The following is a 25028-nucleotide window of genomic DNA, read 5'->3' as shown; positions in this document are numbered from 1 at the left end:
CAACCATGGGAGTGAGGGCATGATTCCCCCCTGCTAGAGGGGCGATAGGGGAAAAGCGGCAGAATTTAGACACCAATTTAAAAGTGCACACGTAGTACAAAATGGATGCTACCCGCCACCCACACGACTCTGGCCGCTTGTTGCTGGGCAGAACTCCAGCCACGGCAGCTGGACAATAGGGATCCTGTTGCAGGGAGGTGCACCATAGGATGCCTTTCAAAGTTGCACGTAGGCTTCCCCAGTGCCTACATTCTGCATACACCGCCTGGAACCGGTTCAGGGGCATCCTGTCCCCTGCCCTGGTGGGAAACACACAAAGGGGAGAGGGTGTAGCCACCCTTTCCAGCCTGAACTCTCATTGGTGGGCTCTGATTTAGCCACCCCCCTCTACCTCTGGATAAAGGTGGGTGCAGGGTCCCCAGAGCCTCAGATTATTCTTGAACTTTACAGACTTGATCTTTGACTTGCTGCCGCACAGCTGACTGAAGAAATCTCCCTTGGGGTAAATGAGTTACCCCCCTGCTTGGCAGGCACCTGAAACACTGCAAGTGACCCAGTTAGAACTTTGCTGCTCCTACGGACATCGACGACTCCTACCTACCTTGAGGTGGGTTTCCAAGCATCCTAGAGGCCAGTGAGTGTGCACAGCAAAGCTCAGCACTGTGGACCCCGTGGGTGTTGAGATCCCCAATACCCTAGGACACCGGCCACCTCTTGCACAGCACACGAACCCGACAAGTGGGGAAGTTGTGCTTTGGCCCATTTTTGAGCCAACCGCTCAGCATCATCTATGCCAAAGATCAATGCCCTAGCCTGCTCCGACGACCCGTGGGCGCATCTTTAAGCATGCCAAATTGCTGCCTCCTGCGGTCCCTTGTCTCTCGACTGGTGGGCCCTGGCGGAGGTCAATCTTCACTTCCAAGAGTTCCCCTGGTTGCTCCAGGCCTGCTCTACAGTCTCCTTGCTGGAGACCTTGCTCAATCCTCGTGGGTCTGCACCAGTAGCTGTTTTGTAATTCTTGCATGGGTTGCGGTTGCCAAGGCTTATTGGATCCAATCCGGACACTAACACTGCAGCGACCCTCATCCTTTGTGGGACAATTGCGCTCTAGAAGCTGGCCTTTCTTGAAGCCTCCTGGAGCCCGTGGTTGCCGATCCAAGCTACCCATCTTCCACCTGGACGCACCCGACATTGAAGGGCTCTTTCTCCTGAGGTCCCTGGTCACTGTGCCGTGACCCAGACTCTGTCCCCTCTGCTTTCAGGTCCTTCACTTCAAGATCTACATCTTCAATCTTCACGACATCGACAACGCTTCTTGTTAGCAGCAGTTCTTCACGTTTTGCCATTGAAAATCAGCCCGCGACCCGACATCGAAAACGACCTATTCACCCGGCTTCCCTGGGGCAGGTAACAGTGGTACCTCGGTACTCTCGTGGGTGTGGGCCCTTCAAAATCTTAACTCTAAAGCCTTGAACTTGAACTCCTGTTAGAAGTCTTTTTAATCTTGTAAATTTCAACCGCGACATTCTCCATAGGCTTTAATAGAGATCCCGACAGTAGCTTATACCACTGCACGCGTCTCCCATGGGTCCCCTTCCTCACTACCTTGGGTGGTTTCACAAGGGGCCAGCGACCCTAAATGCCCTAGGCATTGTCTGTAGAATTGTCGTGGTTCTTATACCACTTTTTTAATATATGGTTTGGTCCCCCCCTGGGGCCCTATGATTCCAGTGCTATTTATTGTAACTATCAATGCTTGTTTGAATTGTATCTTTACTTCCAGCCTCATAAAGAGACTGGTGGGATTATTCTTAGAATAAATACATATATTTTATATATATACCTGTGTGGACTACTCTTTCATTTGGTTATTCAAGAGGTTATCTATGGTAAAACAATAAGCTTAACACTCCTTCAAGACTTAGCCTGAAGGCTGCTCTCCACAGCTACCACTAGGATAGCTTTCTTTAAAGGTTGTCTTTTAACGTATCACCATAAGAGTCGAATTGGGCCTATAACTAGTGGACAGCATATGCCACGCCAACTTCTCGCAACTTCTCTGGGTATGTACAATTCTTCATCAATACTGGACATGACATTTTCACTGCCACCATCTGTGCTGGCCTCAGCCCTCATGGCTTTCAAATCCAGTTCTCCCAAGCTCAGTTCATGAGCTACAAACATTTCCTTTTCCTTGGCTTAAGATCTCTCAGCCACAGCCCTCTCAAGCTCACCCAGTAATCTCAGCCTCCACTCTCAAGCTAGAAGCCAACCCTCTGTTTCCCTCTTAGGGCCAATGCACTCTTGGTATTCTGACTGGGGAAACTCCCCCTCAGATTCCTCCTCAGAGTCCTCTGGAAGTGCTACTTCGCAGAGTGCTTCCTCATAACAAAACAGAGCAGCCTCAAGATCCAGCCTTGTGGATTTCCTCTTCACAACCAGCCCGCTTGCCTTGCAAAAAAATTCTTAGCTCCTTCATAGTGTACATCCAGAAGTTGACTTCCATTTTGTCAAGGCCTCACAGGTACAGCAACCAACCAGAGTTCCAAGTATCAACAACAAGATCTAGAAGGCAAGCAAAGCTAAACAGTATGTGGTTATATAATGGTCTGCATGCAGTAGTAGTATAAACCAATCACTGTATGTCAAGTATAAACACAAGTCCTATTCTCACTGCTGACCACCAATTATAGAAGCAGGGTTCTCTGGTTGGCACTGGTATACACCCAATCCAAGTAGAGCCCCTCCTTCTAGTCAGTATACGGAGATTACTCACCTAATATAACCCCTGCTCTCCACCTTGGTTGCTTGGCATGAGCAGTCAGGCTTTTCTCAGAGGAAATGTGTAAAGCATTTGTACATAACATCAATCAATCAATGGGTTTTAACCTTTTCGGTGCTCATGACGGAACGGTTCCGTCATGAGCGTCGGTTGAGCTGTGCTCATGACGGAACCGTTCCATCATGACCCCGCCCGCGCAAGAAACGGTCAGCGCTGAGCGGGAATCGGCGCCGCATCGAAGAGGTTAAGATTTCACCACACAAACATATACACACACATTGACACAGTAAAAACACTACAAATGGACACCACATCAGTTTAGAAAAATAAAGGATCTTTATCCATACCTAACAAGACAAAAACAACAAAAACCCAACATACACAACTCAAAATATTACTTTTAAAAGGTTTCAAGCAATTCTGTCCATAGGAATCTATGGAGGTGTGATTTTTACACAAAGTACCTCAAATGCGTCAAAATCCACAAGGCAAAGCAGCCGCCAAGGAGGGAAGTGTTGGAAAGCACAGCAATGCCTCAGTCCCTGAGTCCTTGGGGAAGCGATCTGACAGTTCTGCTGCACGCAGGAGAAGTGATGTGTCGCATCCTGACTGTAGGGGGAAGTGATGCGTTGATTCCAAGATGGTTCTTTTCTGCAGGTGCTGCTTTGGAGAGGCACGACATACAGGTGCGATGCATGGAAATCTGGAACACGTTGGACATTGATGCAGCACTGGAAAACAGGCGCTGCGTCGGTTTCTTCAGCTGCAGTCCATGATGCGTCGATCTCAACAGCTGCACAGCAGGGCCTGAGTCAGACCTCAGAGACATGGTGCGCTGAACTCTGCTTGAGGTGTATTTTCAGGCCACAAGCCGATGCTGGTTTGATTTCTTCGTCCACACTGTGGCGTTGCATGGAGATTTCTCCCGGACAGCGGAGCTGCCAGTAGTGGTTCCTCCCCACTGCCTGGCTCAGAGTCAGCAGATGTACATTAAAACAATGTTCTTGCATTGTTTTAATTGACATTTGCCGGCTCTAATTCAGCAGTGTTGGGAGGGGTGGAGCGGAGAAGTGCTAAGCGCACTCCACTCCCTAAGTGCAAATGTGTGTTTTGGCCGGCCATCTCAGGCTTACCAAAAGACACATGCACACTTAGGTTTTCTCCAGCCCAGCTGCATTGAGCAGCCGGGCTGGAGAAACCCCACAGACTCCCTGGTCTGACCAGTGCGTCTTTCCTTCCTGCTCAGACTAATCTGTGCGCTGCTTTGCAGCACAGGGATTGGATGGGAGCCCGTCCCAGGGGCTGCTGGGACCTCACCCAGGATGAGGAGGAGAAGCAGCGCGATTCTCGAGGTGGCCGTCGGCTGAAGGTAAGTTTTATTTTTATATTTTATTCCCACCTTGCTCCACCCCACCCCCCGCACGCGGCCCTACCCGCCTCCCCACCCGCTGCTCATGGCGGCCACCGCTGGGTGCTGCATTGGAATCACAGGCGCTGAAAGGGCGGTGTATTGATGTTGCATGTTTTCAGAAGCAAAACAACCTTAAAGGGCCCAGAACTCGAATTGACATCACAATGCAGGTCAGAACTCCCAGCAGTGGAGTTCAGGGATGCTGCAAGTGAAGTCTCTGTGTCCCTGAGACTTTGTAACAGGAGGCAAGCCCTACTTCAAGCCGTTGGAGAATCTTCTTAAGCAGGATGCCATAAAGTAGAAGTCCAGTCCTTTCCACTCCCCACAGACAGAAACAGCAACTGCAGGCCAACCCAGCAAAGCAACACACAGCAAAGGGGCAGTACTCCTCCTGGCAGCTCTTTAACTCTTTTTCTTGGCAGGGTCCCCTTAGTCCAGAAGTGTCATGCAACTCTGGTGTTTTAGGTCTCATACTTATACCCCATTGTAGTGCTGCGGGCCCTAGGCTCACATGCTCCTAAAAGGAGTGATGCAGACAAAGGCATATACTCAGTTAACTGGCCATGAGCACATGCACTTGGGCCCTTTTTAGTAGCAGGCCCACGTCACTTGTGATGCCTGTGTTAGGGGGGTGTGGGGTGTGAGTGTGTGCAGCCCTCCAGGGAGTGAGTGTCTGGTAAAACAAGTGCCTGCTGAGACACTAGAACGTTCCCAGCAGGACACTACACCAATCATGGAGAACCAGTCAGCATTACAATTTACGCAGGAAGCATATGCACTTTAGCACCGATTAGCAGTGGTAAAGTGCCTAGAGTCCTAAAGCCAACATAACCAGTGTTAGAAAATAGGAGGCAAAAAGTCAGGAGATAAACTTACAAAAGGGCCAGGTCCAACAGGCCAACAGATGTATTGCAGTCCCTCTGTGATAACTTGAAGGAGAGAAAGGGAGAGGATGGGATGGGCGTGCACTATCTCTGACAACTACGAGGTATACATGCGTTCAATCAACTGTATAGAGAGATTACTAACTGTAATGCTGAACATTAAACAGTGCTATTAACGTTTATATAGAATCCATGGATAGCACGTGCAATAAAGGACTTGAATTAAGCTGTGTCCGAGACAAGCACCTCTGATTCAATATTGTGTTAAATAGTATTTGTTAATATGGGCAATTTACAAACCTGTGGGCTACAAAAACAAAACAACAACTATTTAAACTTTCTTTAAAAATAGAAAAAAGACTCGGGTTGCAGGTATCGGTGAGTGATGGAAGCGGCGTCTAGCGTGCAACGCCTGGTGATCCTGTTGCCGGCGGACTGAGAAGCAGCTGGGTTTGCTCGTGTCCCGCGGTCCTCCGTCTTGTATGAGACTCAGTCGGCTCGCGCTACTCCGGGGCTGGGATTGTTTGCTGGGCTTTCCTTCGCACAGATTTTGAACGAATCTGGTCGACCTTAGCTGCTCCCCGCTACTGTGACCGCCATTCCTGCTGGCCCGACGTTTGTAGGCGGGCGAGGACCTCCGCAACAGCAGTGGTGGCTACTGACAGGTGAGGCCTGCAGTGACTGTGTTGGTTTGTGGGGGCGGCAGGGGATGGCGGAGGTGTGCGAGGTGTCTGGGAGGGGAGTCGAAGTGGAGGCAGCGGAGGTGGCGTGAAGGCGGCTGCCGTGCTGCTAGTAAGAACCCCCACAGGTGGTGTGCTGAGAGAGGAGACGAACCTTTCCAGGGTGAGAAAGTGGAGGAGTTATAGGGCGTCAAAGTCCGGGAGGGTGCTATAATTTTCCTATTCCATCACTTATTAGGATCGATTTTTTTTTTTTTTTACTGAACCTAAGCTGAAACTGAAAGCTCTTGTTGAGGGTGTCACCATTGCTAATTCAATCGCCAAGCTCTGAATAAACTTGCCCTGCTTTTGGGGTATGTTAAATGAGCGGGACGTTGACGAGTCAAACTGGATTAGCCCGTTGACTTTATATACGGTCTGCTTTAAAAACTGCTTCTGCCATTACCAACGAACAAGGTATGATCTCGTGGGCCTTCTGCCCCTGTCCTCGTTTTGTGTCGGTCTGCCCCCAAATTGTGGATGGGTCAATCTAAAATGAACTCTTTTGGATTATAGTAGGACTACTGTTCTTTCAAAAAAAAAAAGTTATGGGTGACTAAAATTTAGCATACACCCCATGGCTTTCTATACTATTCTGATTTCAGCTAAGATGACTGCATTACAATAGCACTGGGGTAAATGGAGCATGTATAAAAAACAAAATCTAATCCCTTGGGGGCACTAATTAAGTCATATGGGAGCGTCAAATGATCTAAAACTTACTCCGCAAAGTCAGAAAATGAAGTTGGTACCTCAGCGGTGGCAAGAAGCACTTTCAGTGCACAACTAAAAAGCGACAAGCGCGCATCTAAAAAGGATGTTAAATGATGTAATCTCCCAGATCAATACCCCCTATGCTCATGGCAAATGAGCTGGGTAAAAAGGATCCCATTCATACCCTCTACAGCCTAATAATGCTAATAGTAGGTTAACTTCAGTTGCACAGAAAAATGGCCGTAAACATTGAGTGCTGGTAGGCCAATAGAGCAGTGGCCGATAGGTCACATCATAAATGACTGTGTTAGAGGCTTCTGGAAGGAAATCTAAACGTAAATTGAATCTTTTCAGCAGCACACCCTGTTAAATTACACCATCGTTGTTTGAGCATTCTCCGGAGCCGTCAATTATCCTCTTCTCCTTGTTTACTGTATTTCAAAGGAAGAAAACAACCGTGTCAATTGAATAGAAGAAACCTGGAAAAAAGCAACAGGTGCTCCGAGCCTTCAAAGTCAAAAACGTAAAAAAAAAAACAATGAAAAGAATAAAAAGACTCTACAAAAGAAAAATGGTGGAAAAATTAGGACAGCGGCCACCGAGCATTGCTGCCCCACCCCATCTACAAACACAGTAGCCAGAAGGAGCAATCCTAAAATTATACAAGCAACAGATTTAGCCCTCGCCGATTTCGACCAAACCTCATTTGAATCTGCAGATTATCGGGGAGTCACTGTCTCACGGGTAAAACGCAGGCAAATGTTCGTAAACCCCCAAGTAAAAAAAAAAGCAAACCTTTTAATTGACACATCCCCAAGTAAAATGGAGAGGGGTTGTTCATATACTGAAAAATTGGCCACTGTTTTATCTATGCTACATTTTATATTCTGTTCGATGAGTGCGCTAAGGTTGTAAACAGATTGTTTTTGTTAGACTGTTTTGCAGAGATTAACGTGTGGAAATGGCAAAAAGCAGAGACGTTCGTTCTGTGTATATTTTTCAGTCTGATCTGGAGTTATGTAAAAGGGTAAAGTTTTATTTGGTGTACATAGCTAATCTTGTTATGGGGAAACTGTAATTATTTTCTCGTGCAGAGGAACATATACCATCCCAGTTTCTATGCTTAGAAGTAATTCCTCAAGTCACAAAATCGCTGTAAGAGCAGGTGATGTCATTGGTGTGAATTTAAGATCTGCCTCTCGATATTCAACTGGAGGAATCCCATCCCCGAAATTGGCTAGCAAAGTTATTAAAGTACAACCAGCCACTGCCCCGTAGATTTGGTTGTCAGCCCTAACTTCTGCCCAGTGCTTAATTTGTGAAATATTAAGTGCCAGGGCTCTGACCAGGAGGCCACTGCAGCTGGCACCACCCATCGCCCCTGTCATCGCTGCCAAAACAAATACTAACTATCTCTCTCGCATGTAAATGCGACAGTTCAGATTATTCCAGGTCCCCAAAGCTAGAGGAATGGCTGGGGAGGCAGGTATCAGCAATTTTAATGTATATTGTATTACTAAACTACCGTTATTCTGCTCATCTCTAAATAAGATGAGCAGCGCCACCATATGGTAGACTGTTCCAAGTATGTTGTTGACAATTAGGCCAGTGCAGAGCACCGGAAACCAATTAAGTGCTGGGGCTAAGCACCGGAAAGCACATGCTCAAAATTAAGCACTGCATCTGCCTAAGTCTATCTTGGAATATAGCAAGAAATAAGATGATAGAACAAAAATTCGACCTTTTTTATCCAGCTTGAAAGTGGATATTATTTGTATTCAGGAGACATGGAGTACCCCTGGTATTCATTTACATAATTTTCTTACAATTAATCAGCCAAACTCACCATCGAGCAATGGACATGCTAGTAGGGGAATCTCTATACTATGAAATACTGACCACATATGGCTCTTTTCCAGTTATTTATTTGTTTCTCATTTGGTTCGAGGTGTCATATTTATGGGTATTTGACCTAGTCATCTGCTGCTTATGAATTTTTATTGATAAATGTCTATATTCCCCTGGTTCGAAGAACAACTTACTAGTAAAAAGGTTGCTCTCTTACATGTAATAAATAATTACTTTGGAAACAGGTGCACTGGTAGTTATCTCATGGGACCTGAATACTAAAGTATTCAACAGTGCAGTGGAAGAAAATTAAGATATTGAAAGAAACGAACCATTGAATATCTCAAACTAGTTTTTCCCATTACAAATAAACTGGATGCTGGAGGCCGAATGGCTTTAGAATTTCTGGGAAAAATTGATTGCATTGTCGAATAATGATATTTGTGCTAATTTTACATACAAGTGTAATTCATGTTGTCTATTCTTGATGTATGCAATTGCTTCTTTTATTTCATTTGTGTTATTTTCCAGTCTCAGGGTGATTGATAGTTTGCTGAGAGATCATAACATCTTATTCTTTAAATTAGATTTTTGTAAAATAAAAAAATAAAAAATAGCTACTGTAATGGAGGATCAATAGGCTTGAGCTTGTCCTTACGAGGATTACTGTGTGTTTACTTATGCTCGCTTTCTACATAGCTGCCAAGGTTTCAGATTGGTATGTGTGACATTTTCCTAATTTCAGTGTAATTATGAGTGACATTTCAATAACTATGAGTGACACTTTCTCCCGAGCAAAATCAAGCAATTTAGATGATTGCAATACCTCATCCTTTAACGGTGACCAACAAGTCTCCATAACCACTCTCGCACATGATTTTTTGTTTTGTTTTTTAGAGCTACTCCTACCAGTGTAGGGTGTCAGAGCACTTTACATCACACAGAGACAATGACTCCTCTGTGTAAAGAGGGTATAGGAAATGTTACATTAGAGGTGAAGGAAAGGAGTTATAGGTCATTCATGCTGGGTATAGTATAAAGAGTGCTTGATTTGGAGAAGCAGAATCTCAGAATTTAAAATGTGCCACCATGGTTGGGGGTTCTCTTTACTAATAAGAATTGATTGCTACCCAAATGAACCCTTTGTGCAACATAAGAATAATGAAAGACTGGGGAGAAATCAACTCTTAAACCTATACCTTGCAGTTTGCATGCAGCTGTTTGATAAGTTAATATCTCACTGTGCTACATTAGGACTTTAATTTATACATTGCAACTATTAAAAGGATCTCTCCAACAAAACCAAGTAAGACACTGAACTATTTAAATTACATGCATTTCTGTGAGCTGCACGGTGCTCGTACTTTGCAGAAGGCATATTAACCCTCTGTGTAAAATTTCCACTAGACAAAACTCGATCGATCCCCAGACGGTCGATTAATCACCAGAGTTAATGTTTTCTTGACATTTCTATTGTTGCTTGAAACTTGCTTGGGGAAGGAACCTGTCTGGTGCTGTTGGAATGTGGCAGATATATTGGCTGACATGAGATGGTCTGTGCCCCTTACCAAGGCCAGCAAATGTGCAAAAGGAGGTGGGTACATTGCCACCGATCTACGAGAAGATCCGGGTGGCCTGTGGGGAAGAGTCTGCAAGGCGTCGGTCAAAACTCCAGACAAATCAAAAATGGAGCAATCAGGTGAGCATGGAACAGCTGTGCACACCGGTCATGTGTGACAACGTCCGTGTGCAAACCTGCTGCCATCATTACCAAACGTTGCTCTATCTGCATAATTTGGACAGGGGACTAGGGTCCGTTGTTTAAATGACACAACCTCCCTGTGCGATGCAGTGCTTTTGTTGCCCTGGAGAACCCTTTGAGTCTGCCAAGGAGGCAGACTCTAACTGCATCTGGAGTTTTCAGCTCAACGCTGTTTCCCCTGCTACCGACCCGGCTCTCTCCTATCTTCTCAAAGAATGTCCTACTTTCCAACCCTCCATCCATCTACCAACTCCAGCGCCTCCGATCGGCCTATACTTACAGCGGGTCGAGCCCCTGCACCCTTTGTGTCCATCTGAACGCGGCGAGGCTATGTAAGTAAGATTACTTTACTGTTGGGCGTCAGCTTGGACCCTCTCCTTTTTTCTCCCTTTCACTAAACTGCCGCTCTCCAAACACACACGAATCGCAAAGGCTCCTCTACTGCTGATCAATGCACCATCCGTCAGCCAGTGCCCCTTCCCCCCCGTCAGGGGCCCTATGAGCTTATTATGCATACAGCGGATCAAGTGCCGTTTTCTGCCATCCCTGCTCCTTGGTGTAAATCGGAAGCTGCTTCCCTATTGCATTTAATTACAATCTTATCCTAGAATAACTTGAAAAGCAGTCACTTACTCACTTTGTAATGTGAGAGTGGCACAGCAATTAGGTACGGCCCGCCTTGTGGCCACAACAACTCCCGTGCCGGCAAACGTCATCGGTCCGGGTGTGATTCAAAGTGACTCTCAGCAATAAATGAGAGTTCCATCGGCCACCGCGGTCAGCTCCAGGCGGTCGCGGGTATATCTGCATTTTCATTTATTTCAAAATTGACGGCGGAGCAAAGCTGAGCTTTGCCATCATTACCAGTCCAGCCTCACTTCCACAACCACCCGCTCGCGACGGCGCTCTCACTGATGTCATCACTATCAGGAATGCACGCGCGGGTAATATTGTTACATTGTTGCTCTGCAGCTAGCCTATCCCCCCCCCCAGCCTGCCAGGGGCAGCGCGCATGGCGCACTACTGCTAAATTCAGCTTTCCTTTCAGTTTGCATTGGTTATTGGTGCTTCACAGCTGAGGCAGGCACTATACATTTATGCGTGACTTTCCATTTCAGTGCGGTGATGCGGATCACCACACTGAAATGCGTTAGTCTAACGCCTGATGTGTGATACTTGGCAGGGTTGTTTCTATATTGCACATAATTTGCACATGCACTTGAATGAAGTTTTTGGGTTCTGGCCGGCCAAAACACATTTCGTTTCCATGTCCTATTTATGTGATGAACATGCATTCCTGCGAGATGAATGGATTTCCTTTTACTATTTTATCTTCAAAACAAATGAAATGTACTGTATCATACATATACTTTTATGGTCATATTGGCCGAAATAAATTTTAAAAGAATGAATAATATTTGTAAAATAATCTCCCCCCCCCCCCCTCCCCCTGGAACAAACAAGGCCCATGTTTCTACATGAATAAATGTAATGGCCATACCCACTGGAATGGGAGCAGAGTGGCTGCCTTAAATACTATTCTGAAAAACGCCATAGAAGACCTAACTATTTACCCTATAGCCCCTTAGTATAGTTTATCTACGGATGGAAAAATGTGTATAGCAGTAGAAAACATACCGTCAAGGGCTAACTTGGTTGTGCAAACATTTTCACAATCATTCCCCTTACCCCTGACATAAAGTAATCAGTGATTTATCTAGGGTTATAAATCGGATGACTAGGTGTCAAAAATGATGAATTACTTAAAGAAAAAAGAAACTGATTTACATCAATTAAGCAAAGACAAGCTCATTCCAAATGGATTGATCACAGGGAGAAAGTGGTTTCTAAGAACAGTAAGTGGTTTAAAAATCTGATTGCTGGAGCATGTGCAACCAGAAAAGCAGCAATACCTATCCCCATTAGTGATTCAGTCTAGGCTCGGTATATTTAGGAGCTGTCTGAAGCGAACAAAGAGGGCTGAAGTGTACACTCCCTTGTTGAGGCATGCAAGGTTAATCCCTCTACAATTACAATAAGTTTGTTTGATTACTTAAAATAATTACAAAAACAACCCCCCCCCTAAATAAATACCACATTGAACTAAAACCTTATTGTCCAGTGTAAAATCCACATCACTTATCAGTAGGATTCAAGGTAAAAACAATTACATTAATAGCTTTTGGATGGGACGACAGAGGAATAAGAACCCAAGGGGGTACTGGTGATCTCATTAGACTCAAGTTAATTAAGCTCTCCCTCAAAGGTTAATCCCTCTAGTTATTGTGGCCCACCTTCAGTCTCTCTGTTAAAAACCTACATTTTAAAATCACAAGGGTCAATTGTAATGGGATTTGATTAAACACCGATTTTGTTTTTAAAAAGTAGGCCTCCCTTTGTTTTTATGTTCCTGCTCCTTATAAGTACTCTTATAGTACTCCTGGAGAGAGAGAATGTGGCCCAATAATTATTGACAAAGAGAATCCTAGATGCAGTGGGAAAGATTTTTGCTTAAATTATTCTAGAGCATTTGCAAGGTGGGTATCTGATAAAGGAATTCTCCCAAGGAAACAAGCAGGTATTAGGTCAAAATGTGCCATATTGCAATTATTCAGGCAATTACTGAAAAGTATTTGGGGACAAAAGGTCTATTTGTCTATGGAGGGTTTATTGATTTCTTCACTGTATTTGACCGGGTTGATAGACCTACCCTCTGGAAGAAGCTAACAACTCTAGGTGTCCCCAATCCCTATTGCATTCAATAGTGAATTTTCATTCTTCCACTTGGTGTTAAGTTCTTCCGGGAAGAAACCAAGGTCTCTTAACAAAAGTTCTAACAATTAATGGGCTTCAACAAGGCTGCCTGTTAGCCCCCCTTTTATTTTCTTTGTTTATATGATTTGCCAGCAGTACTTTCCTCATTCAGGGCAGATCCACCAAAGGTAGGCGGTGAAGATATATCCATCCTTTTATATGTGGATGACATAGCAATCCAAGATTTGACCTACAAAGTTCTACAAAAGAGGTTGAACCTCCTTGAAGCTTTTGATGAACATTTTTTAAACATAAATACATCTAAAAGCAAAGTTTTCATTTTTAAAGACAAACGTAAGTTGAAGAAAATGAAGTACTCTTAGTATTTGGGAGGGTGAAAAACTGGGGGTGGTTAAATCATACGCATATTTAGGGAAAATCTCTAGTTCCAACTTAAAAGAAAGGAATCGTATCTCATTTATGCTTTAAAACCGAGTCATGCAAACTGACTGAGAATGCTTTATAATGCTCATAGCCCTAGACATTTCTCCTTTTTAGGTCTCGCCTAGGCAGTGCGCATGCGCTGTCTCTGCGAGACTTCAAGTAATCTGTATTAGGGGCGAACTCCGCCTCTTGCCGGGGGATTTCTCCTGCCGCTTACCATTAGTAAAATCTGGCATTGCATTTCTTAGCGATGTTATTATTTGCTGTAGATCCGATGCGTCACTTCCGTTAATTCTGGAAGCAGCACCGCCCAACTACAGTTCTCGTCTGCTAGCATGGTTGATGTGTTGCTGAAGAACTCTTTTATACGATGGTTGCAGCCCAGTATGCTAATTGTTATGTGCGGTTTTGGTGTGAAGCTGCTGGGTCCCTCCGCTGCACTGACCTGATCAAAGTGTGCCATGACTCCGGCTGGAGCCGCTGATTTTCAACTTTCACTGCTTTAGCTTCAGGTATCGGGATACTCGGGTGAATTTGAATACTGCCAGACAGAGCTGCGTTCGGCCGGGCTAAAGGTACAGTAAATGGCAGCTGGAGGTTTATGTATACACAGAGCAGTAGGCTCAGCGTTACCCATTCAGAGCTGTCTTTAAAGCTTAACAATTATTACGTGTGCAAGCGACAGTGTATTTTTTTATTGTGCTCCTTTTCTCGTCTTATTTATTTCCTCTTTTTGATATTTGAGGACACGAGTAGAATGAACTTCTATCTAGATAGATATTTTATAAAGTGGGGAGAAGGTATTGGAGGGCTTTACACGGGCAGCAGTTGCAATGGAGACAGACGTGTTAATTTTTTAGGCACAGGAGATTGATTTTTCAAGAATCATTGGATGTTTGATGCCCCCAGACTCGAACCTCGTTCCTCGGCCTCAAAGTCGGCTGCTGTAGCAATTATGCCAAATTCTCTCACTCGACTTTTTTTAGTATGTAGTAGGTGTTGGCAAAGGCGTTATCTAATTAGAATGGGCATTCTGAAATTCTAGGCTGTACTTTATTTTGTCATTGCATTAAATGCGCTTGCTCTACGTGTGTAAAAGAACCCTGCCTTGTATAAATCAAAAATGCCTAATGTGGTGAGTACAACAGCTTGGGTGCGAGGGGCGGGGGTGTTAGTCAGGACAAGGGGGGGGTGCTCCTGATACTGTAAACGACGTTTTAACGCAGAGAGTTCTTCCGAGGCATCGAACAGCCCGGGGAGTGCGATGGCATGACCCATGTTAGGAAAACGGAACTCGACACAGCCTCGCAAGAACTTGTGGCCTTGAGCCCTGACCTGGAAACAGATTGGCTCCCCGTGTAGCACTGGTATCCGCACTTGCCTAGTGCAACAATCCAATCTCCAGTTCGAGGGCTTGGCTCAGTATTCATAAGCCGAGAGCCCTGCATCTTGTTTAAAGCGCTCTTACGCCAGGTGCACATCTCCGGTTTCTAGGCACTCGCACTTTCCTGTGGTTGGTTTTAGGGTGCCCTCCTGTGCCTGTTGCAGTTGGAAGGGTGCATGATACTGCGGGGATGGCTGGAGGCCACCAGCAGCTTCTTTATAGTGTGGAATGTGGGCGGGCTGCTGCACGTAGCGACCTTACTGCCGCGGTGACTGGGTATGGCTTGGATTCTGGCCTCGGAGTAGGCGCGGTTTGCCTGTCTGTCTGTCTCATCTTGTAGTGAGCCTGGTCGAGTCTGAATGTGTCCCGCCAGATTCGGAATAGCAATGGTGATTGATAGATACTGATAGAGTGAAAGCATGTGTGTGTGTGCGCATCTCCCAACCCTGTGTTACCGCCCCCTCCCGACTTGTCTTCTGACACTTGTGCTAGCAATATGTCATCAGAGGAAATTAGTGTCTTTGAGGCTGGAATGAGGTGTCTTATGTTAGAGCAATTGACTTACTTTCACATGGAGGGAAGCTAATTTAACCTTCCCCCCTTCAATCTGAATGTGGGACACTTGTACTCAAGAAGGACTGCTCTTTAGTATACACCTTGTTCTTGAACCTCCAGCCCAGTGCTTAATTTGTAAAATATTAAGTGCAGGTGCTCAAATTTTTTTAAGAGGCCACACCCAGTTCCCCGAATCCACCCACTTCTTCCACTGGCTCCACCTACTTACTCCATCGGCTTCACCCACATCCTCAATTGGCACTGCTGAAACCCAGATGTAATGGTGTGAAATAATCTATCCTGCAACACTAGGTAGTATACGGTGGTAGGTGGTGTTTTTCCCCGAGCTGAAGGTGGAATAGTGGTGTGGGTGCACCTAATGGTTAATTTGTGATAGAATAAGTGTTGGGGCTCTCATTAAGAGGTAGTTGCACCAGCCCATTGCTCCTAGTAATGCCGCCTATAACAGAACTGACTAGCAACTATGAAACCCTACAAGCGGGGAGACAGTGTGGCGTAACAGCCAGTGCTGCGGACTTTGGAGCTGGAGAATCAGGTTCGAGTCTCGGCATAGGCTCACCATCCTTACTTGCTTCATGGAAAGGTCCGTGAGCTCTGAGGGTTTATTACTCGTCTTAAGTGGGCCCTATATTGCGACAGGTTTTTAAGAGTTTTGGACCCCTACCTCTGGCACTGGCTATTACTTGCCACATCATGAACTCTGCGCAGTGCATGGTTGCTCTTTAAATGCCATCAGTGCTCCTAGCGCCAAGACTGTCCGCGAATAGCGCTCCAGAAAAACAATAAACAGCGGGCAGTAGCGTTATGCCACCAAAATTAGAGTAGAGGAAAAAGGATGTGGGTAACTGCCAGAGCGGAAGACTTTACAGCTGGGGGGCCCCGGGTCGGGGTGGGGGCACCAGGTTCAAGCCTCGGCGTCAGTGCAACATCCTTGGATTCTGGTCAAATCCTAATCCACCTGTGCCTCGACAACCAAAAATGAATGTGTTAGTGTAAAAGCGCTCCAGTACCTTCGGATTGAGTTCGCGCTATATAAAAAAAATATTAAAATACATGCACTTTGAAATCTAATACCACCCAGGAACTGACCCGTACGAAAAGTCTCTCTGCTACTTTTTCAGAATCAAAACGATCTTATAAACAGTGAATAATGATGGGACTCGTGAAGGTTTTGGGCACAGACATACATGTTCGCATGTATGCCCAGTTAACCATATCATGCGCTGGAGTTTTGAGCAGTTGAACCAATTGTTGCCTCATTAGGCGTCACAGACTCCATAAATAGTGACATTGCCACACTCTGCTAATTCTGCAGAGAGCAGACCTCCAGGGCCTCGAGACATACAGCAAAACAAACACAGACAAAACGTGGCCTGCAGCGAACATCACTGAGGGCTTGAAACTAAAGTGCACAATGAATGAAGTCAAGTTAAATAACCTCAACCACAAACTTAGTGAAAGAGGCTATGCAGAAACAGATGGCATAGCCCACCGCCCATCAGGTCCGTGTGACATCAGAAACCAGTGACCACCACGACACTGCTGCATGGAGAAACAACCACGAGGCTTGATGATGACAGTAGGAAAGAAATAAACTTTATAACTGCAGCAGACCGCCATTTTGAAATGCACACCGTGGTGAAGTAAAGTTAAGAGATGATGAAACACACTGAAAAAACATTATTTTTGTATGAGTCAACGACAGGGGTTAAGTTACAAGCCCTAACCTTTCAGCCCCCTCCTGGCCGTGGCATTGTACTTGAGCACGGTGCCCCGCGCTGGAGGCATGATTGCTCACGGCAGGCCTCCGACTCAGTTCACTCGCACTTCATACCAAGTCAGTCTGTTTGTTAGCAAGCAGCGTTGGTTTGGCTACTTACAGTTACTGGTGGGCAGCACTGCCTTTATTAATAGGCCTGCTGCTGCCTGCCCTCGACGTCGAGTTGAACTGCTGGTGACTCGTCAGGTGCGTGTGTCATTTTGGAAAATATCTACGCATGCGCTGCCGCACGCACAGCCGTAGAACCAAATTGAGCCCACTCAGTGTACGCCCACCGACAACACTGAACAAAGGGCGTAAGGTAAACTCGCATCATGGATATCTATGGTTGGAATCTTTTATTGGCTCTCACAGCCACAATACTCTTCAAGGAGACTCGGGAGAAGAACAACACTGTCTGCGGTGAATCGGTAAGGTAATTATATTTACCTTGCACATCGTATGGCATTGTGGCAGACGCTTACTGTAGACCCGGCCCTGATGAACAAGTGCCGGTGCTAAGCACCGGAAAGCACCGGCACAAATTAAGCAGTGCTCCAGCCCCCTTTCAAAAGGGGAGCCCAATGCTTTCAATGTTGCAGAGTCCTTTCCCATTACAACTTCGACTTGCCTTGCAGTCATAATTACAGATTGTTACCTAGTGAGGAATTTCTAATGCCTCCTTGTTCTGTGTAATTGTCACCCATGGTGATTGGTTAAGTGGTGCCCTGACATCATAAAGCTACAGCAGGATGTCATCTGACAGGAGTGCAAGCAATAGGATACATTTATCATGGTATTGAAACGGATAGCAGGCTAGACAGGACTCCCAGCTGAAGGCAAAGATGGTGAAATTAAAGAAATGAGGGCATCTTTTGAGACTTATTCATTTGTTTGAAGGTGTTGGTGATCATAACATTCTCAGGTTCTCTATAGGTTAACTGATAGGGATTTGCAAGAATGAAGATGTCAGAATCTGTTGTTCATAGTTTTTCTTATTACCACTAACTGTAGCATAAACCTTCCTCCATAAGTAGGGGCACTAGGCAGGGGTGTCCTTGTTCGCCTTTGCTATTTGCTCTGTACATTGACCCCTTTCTTGGTAAGATTGAAGGTGCTTCGGATACCTTGCCTGGTGGCCTACGCAGCCGATATAGTGGTTCTAACTAGTAATGTTGCACTTGCCTTTTCTGCTTTAAAAACCTTAGCAGAGCAGTTCGGCCATTTATCAGGCTATAAGCTCAATGTTACAAAAACACAGGTTATTCAAACATGGAATATGAGTCCCTCCCAAGCCCCTGTGGTTCCAGACGCAACATATCTAGGGGTCAAAATCACTGCCCAAGTTGATAATATTCCAGATTTAAATATTCTCCCGGTTATTGAATCAGTCAACCTCAAGCTGGGAAGACTGGATAATCTACACCTTTCTTTATATGGCCGATGCAATGTTCTTAAAATGATGGTCCTTCCAAAGTTTCTGTATTTATTTTGCACCATTCCATTGGAGTTTTCACAGCGAAGCTTGGCCAGGGCCGAAAGAATATGTACAAGATTTCTTTGGGGATCCCGCCGCCCACGTAGGGCAGCCAAATGGATGTGGCTTTCTAGAGATCGTGGGGGTTGGTCAGTCCCTAATCTTTTATTATACTACTGGTCAGCCATGCTTCAACATCTGGGGCTTCCATTGCTGGGTGATAGTGCGGAAGTTCCGATCTTTTGTAGACCTATCATCTATGAACTGGGCCTGGGTGAGATTGCTAAGGGTGTGCTTTTGCGGATTTTGGAGCCGAGCTACTACAAAAAACCAAAGTTTAAGGTTATCTGGGCTATGTTTTCAGTCTGGCGTAAAATTCGCCGCAAATGGTCAATTTTAAATATTAATTTCTATACTCCCTTTACAGCTGTTCGACTCTTGCCAGCTATTTTTCAAGATCCGGTCATCTACAGGTGGCAGTCATCGGGGCTGGCAGTAATTGGTGTCTTGGGTATTGATGGACAAATGGCCTCTTTCTCCTCTTTAAAGGAGAGGTATCATCTTAAAACCAATGACTTTTTCAAATACTTGCAGATTAGAAGCTTTATAGATAAAAAAAAAAAACAGCACCAAACACCAAATCTTTTCAAAAAAGTCATTTTATTTGAATTAATTCAAAGAAGGGCTAGAATTGGGGTTTTGTATCAATATCTGATATCCAATCTCCCTGATGACTTGGCACTTCAGAATCTTAAGTGGCAGGGTAAATTAGGCAAAGCTGGAGTGGATATTAGTATGTCGCTGGAGCTAGCAAGTTATACCTTAATACCTGGGAGCCTCCGCACTCAAAGCAACATAGCACTATTCGATCTGTATTATACTCCGGCAAAAATAGCAAAATGGGGAGGTTGTAAGGGCAATTTCTGTGGCAGATGTGGGCTCCAGGCTGCTAATGATATCCATATGTTTTATTTCTGTCCAAAGTTAGTGGGCTCCTTATCCGATGTGGAGCATTTTATAAATTCTACGCTTAGCATTTCCCTTAATAGCTCTCCAGAGATGATGATGCTCGGATGTGAGCCAGTTGAAAGGACAAGGCATCTTTCAGCTTTTCTATTTATAACAATGTCTTTAATTCGGCTATGCATCACGTCACAATGGCTTAGTTCAGAAGCCCCAACTTTTTTTAATTGGAGATCCCGAATTCTAGCTCTCTATAATCTGGAGTCTGCAGTCTATTTGAGGCGTGGTAGAAGGAGCTCTGAGCTGGGCCATAAGATACACAAACAATGGGTTATTCCCGAGCAAGCAAAAGTAACAATAATTAATCAGGAAGTGTAGTGGTTTACGAAGAAAAGAGTCCCATCCATAAATATGTGGGTATTCGTCTTTATTATTTTCGTTATTGCAGATGTCAAGCAGTTGATCTCATAGATGGTTGTAGCCTTGTAGCCAACACGTGTTTCGTCAAAAGGGCGGAAAGCCCAACAGACTTCCTCAGGGCCGCAGAAATGATGAGAGGAAACTGATCATACAGTTTTGTTATGATAATAAGTAAATGACATCTAAAATCACAATATCTACAGTAAAAATTGTGACATAAGTCAACGAACAACCCAGAAAAAAAGAAGGATGAAAACTTCCAAAGTGCAGCAAGTCCAAAGATGAACCCAAATGCGTTGCACTAAAAGACATTAGAGTGTAAATAAACACCCTCCACCAGAAAAAAGGAGTGAAAGAAGAGCAATCATTTGTGAAAATGGAACCAAAAAATAAGTGTCAGGAAGATGAGAGGTGAAATAAAAAGTAAGGATTAAATAAATACAGCCTCGTTGTAATTTGCACAATGAGAACATGAAGGGGAAAACCGATATCAAGAAAGACCTCTAGGACCCACATCTCAAGGACAAAGGTAAAAGCGCTATGAGTTAATAATCGCTTAAATCAAAGTGCTGGAATAATTATAATCAGAGGTGTACCAAAAGATATCGACAGATAAATGATCACTAATTGATCAAGAAAATGAAAAAATATATAATATAAATTGACACTCGCTAATAGCAATATAATAAATCAGGTGATGTGTAAGACAATTATAAATATCACGAACGAAGCCAAATAGATCAATCAGGGTTTCTTCAAGAATTATCATATAAAATGAGAATAGACTGTAAAGAACAATAAAAATAATAAAGTTCTAGAATCCTGTAACTTTGAATCTTAAGTCTTTAACCAGGATTGTCCAAGTCAATCCAAAAATTACAATGGTATTAACTCATTAATTAACAAAAAACATGTGAGTACCTCTAACACGGTTCCGAAAGTGAAGTATGACAATCGAAGAGTGATTTAAGAAACATAAGTTGTCAACATTGGCCAATGCTCTGTGAGACTCACAGAGCATTGGCCAATGTTGACAACTTTTGTTTCTTAAATTACTCTTCGATTGTCATACTTTACTTTGGGATAGCCTATTACTCTGTTAGGAAGCCGAGATCTGTTCTCAAATTTATGGAATGGTAATTGCGCCAAGGTTATTATTATTCCTGGAACCAACATTTTTACATTAGTTCAGATGACGATTTTGATATTATATTCTCAATGAGTGCGATTCGGATATTGGTCCGGCTTTATTGTCTTCAAACTGCTCAAAATATATATTTGTGACATACTATGTATCTTTATAATGAGATAGGTGTTTATTTTTCTGATATAAATACATAAGTGGGTTCGCCCATTGTTAGCACGATATGTGAATTTTTACACCTCTCTAAGATGGCGGACTTGTATTCACGCGTTGTACGTGATAGTCCCCTTTCTATGTTTTACATCGGACGTTCATTTCAATTACCGGACTTCGTACATATTGGGGGACAACATGGCGCTGATTCATTCACATACAACTGAGCTTGGATAACGACCGGAGTACTCTCCGTGTTAATGGCTACGTGTCTTAGGTCTGACCGCTAATCGTGTTACTCTTTTACTTGTATTTTGTAGATTTGTGGTTATTTTACTCCCGTCGATATATTTAAGCAATTAAAGCTTATACGATGTAACATCGCTGATTTATGAACTTGAGGTTTTATTTCTAACCTTCTTTCACTCAACTATAGTAGCCCCCGCTATGTGTGCTTGTGTTTCTTGTTTTTGCCCCTTTAGGTTATATGTTTGTATGATGTTCGCACCTGAGCCCTTGGATAGGAATCTTATGATATGGCCTCTATTTTTGGCTTGGATTACTTTCTGATATTATTGTGTTTTATTCGTCTGCAGAATTTTCATCACGATTGTTGAATTTATACCCCGGCTACGATATACTCTCGGAACCGTGTTAGAGGTATTCACATGTTTTTTGTTAATTAATGAGTTAATACCATTGTAATTTTTGGATTGACTTGCACAATCCTGGTTAAAGACTTAAGATGCAAAGTTACAGGATTCTAGAACTTTATTATTTTTATTAATCTTTACAGACTATTCTCATTTTATATGATAATTCTTGAAGAAACCCCGATTGATCTATTTGGCTTCGTTCGTGATATTTATAATTGTCTTACACATCACCTGATTTATTATATTGCTGTTGGTGAGTGTCAATTTATATTATATATTTTTTCATTTTCTTGATCAATTAGTGATCACTTATCTGTCTATCTTTTGGTACACCTCTGATTATAATTATTCCAGCACTTTGATTTAAGCGATTATTAACTCATAGCGCTTGGCCGAATTGTACTGGTTTACCTTTGTCCTTGAGATGTGGGTCCTAGAGGTCTTTCTTGATATCGGTTTTCCCCTTCATGTTCTCATTGTGCAAATTACGAGGCTGTATTTATTTAATCTTTACTTTTTATTTCACCTCTCATCTTCCTGACACTTATTTTTTGGTTCCATTTTCACAAATGATTGCTCTTCTTTCACTCCTTTTTTCTGGTGGAGGGTGTTTATTTACACTCTAATGTCTTTTAGTGCAACACATTTGGGTTCATCTTTTGACTTGCTGCACTTTGGAAGTTTTCATCCTTCTTCTTTTTTTCTGGGTTGTTCGTTGACTTATGTCACAATTTTTACTGTAGATATTGTGATTTTAGATGTCATTTACTTATTATTGTAACAAAACTGTATGATCAGTTTCCTCTCATCATTTCTGTAGCCCTGAGGAAGTCTGTTGGGCTTTCCGCCCTTTTGACGAAACACGTGTTGGCTACAAGGCTACAACCATCTATGAGATCAACTGCTTGACATCTGCAATAACGAAAATAATGAAGAAGAATACCACATATTTATGGATGGGACTCTTTTCTTCGTAAACCACTACACTTCCTGATTAATTATGGTTACTTTTGCTTGCTAGGGAATAACCCATTGTTTGTGTTTCTATCTCCGGTTACTCTGTAACAGAGATCTTTGGGATTCATAGTGGCTGTTTCCCGTTTGTTCCTTTGAGCATCAACTTTGAATTGTTTATCTCATTTAAATGAATATTGATTTTGCGCAATGTATAACCTAGCCATGATCGAAAGCTTTTCTGGGCCATAAGATCTAGGCTCCTGTTCAGGAGGGGCTCGAGTTATAGATCAACAATTTCTTCTTTCTACGCTCCTGTTCTTCTTCTTTGAGTTGAGATATATAATTAACGGGTGTATTCCCAGTTCTAAATTCGGTTCAAATTTTGGTCTTTTTTTTTTAATTCTATATGTCCTGGAAGATACTGCTTTTTGCTACTATCGAATCTTTGTGTGATACCATATTTTATGTTAACCATGTCTGCCACGAATTTTTCCTCTGATTTCTTTGTTCTGTATTATTGTAAAGCATTAAAATAAAAAAAATAAAAAGATTTGAATTCTTTTTGAGCTGTGGATTTTCACAATATCACAGACGTCAAAGTACTGATTATTAACCCTTTATCAAAATCTGTTTCTTGTTGTTTTGCATTAGTATGGAATAGACTAAAATAAAATTGAGATTTAAATTCTTTTTGAGCTGTGGATTTTCACAATATCACAGACGTCAAAGTACTGATTATTAACCCTTTATCAAAATCTGTTTGTTGTTGTGTTGCATTAGTATGGAATAGACTAACAGTGGACTTTTCCATTTGCAGAATATATTCAATGACCAGCAGGGGCAGTGCTGCAGACGAATATTTCTCGGAGTTGCTGAGAACAAAAAAAAAAAAGTTCAGCAGCCGTCGGCTTGATTTACCAATTTACATGGTGAGTCAAACTCTCAATTTATCATTTTGCTTGTCCTTAAAAGAAGTTCACAGCATCTGACGGCTCTCAGCACCATTTAGTGGGGTCTTTCGCATGAATTTTATTTCTCAAGACTGAAGCGATCAGGATGACGCTATGAGCATCATGAAAGCTTCTCAAAGATGCTGACTGTCTACAAGGCTGACAATCCTACTTTAGATACTTGTGTTAGCAATATGTCATCAGAGGAAGTTTGTGTCTTTGAGGATGGAATGAGGTGTCTCATGTTAGAGCAAATGACTTACTTTCACATGGAGGGAAGCTAATTTAACCTTCCTCCCTTCACTCTGAACATGGGACTCTTATACTCAAGAAGGATTGCTCTTTAGGATAACCTTGTTCTTGTACCTCCTGCCCCCTTTCAAAAGGGGAGCACAATGCCTTCAATGTTGCAAAGTCCTTTCCCACTACACCTTCTACTTGCCATGCAGATATAATTACAGATTGTTACCTAGTGCGGAATTTCTAATGCCTCATTCTTTTGTGTAATTGTCACCCATGGCAGTTGGTCAAGTGGTGCCCTGACATCATAAAGCTACAGCAGGATGTCATCTGACATGAGTGCAAGCAATAGGATACATTTATCGTGGTATTGAAATGGGTAGCAGGCTAGACAAGACTCCCAGCTGATGGCAAATGTAGTGAGATAAAAGAAACGAGGGCATTATTTGAGACTTATTCGTTTGTTTAAAGGTGTTGGTGATCATAATATTCTCAGGTTCTCTATAGGTTAACTGATAGGGATGTGCAAGAATGAAGATGTCAGAATCTGTTGTTCATAGTTTTTCTCATTACCAATAACTGTAGCATAAACCTTCCTCCATAAACCTATCAGATCACTTAAGGGTTATTGGTGTACCATAAGCTAAAAGAATTGCAGTGAGCAGGGTACGCTGTTACTTGGCTAGCAATGAGATCTTTTTATATATATTCTAATATAGGTGCTAGAGTTGTGTAGAGATTGGTAGCAAAGGAGGCTTCGGATTGAGAGAAGTATGGAAGGTTGAAAATAAAATTGAGATTTAAATTCTTTTTGAGCTGTGGATTTTCACAATATCACAGACGTCAAAGTACTGATTATTAACCCTTTATCAAAATCTGTTTCTTGTTGTTTTGCATTAGCATGGAATAGACTAAAATAAAATTGAGATTTAAATTCTTTTTGAGCTGTGGATTTTCACAATATCACAGACGTCAAAGTACTGATTATTAACCCTTTATCAAAATCTGTTTGTTGTTGTGTTTCATTAGTT

At 43.2% G+C, this 25028-nt stretch overlaps 1 long non-coding RNA gene across 1 annotated transcript; it reads left to right on the top strand.

The window, feature by feature from the left end:
* The first annotated feature begins 5459 nt into the window (after nucleotides 1–5459).
* LOC146785202 (uncharacterized) lies at nucleotides 5460–23293 on the top strand. Its single transcript, XR_014970936.1, has 4 exons — nucleotides 5460–5742; nucleotides 21791–21854; nucleotides 21991–22103; nucleotides 22671–23293. It is a non-coding gene; the product is annotated as an uncharacterized LOC146785202 (long non-coding RNA).
* Nucleotides 23294–25028: the final 1735 nt, after the last annotated feature.

The sequence above is a fragment of the Triturus cristatus genome, chromosome 11 (genome assembly GCF_964204655.1).
Source record: "Triturus cristatus chromosome 11, aTriCri1.1, whole genome shotgun sequence".
NCBI lineage: Eukaryota > Metazoa > Chordata > Amphibia > Caudata > Salamandridae > Triturus > Triturus cristatus.
This window is presented reverse-complemented; position numbering and strand designations above follow the sequence as displayed.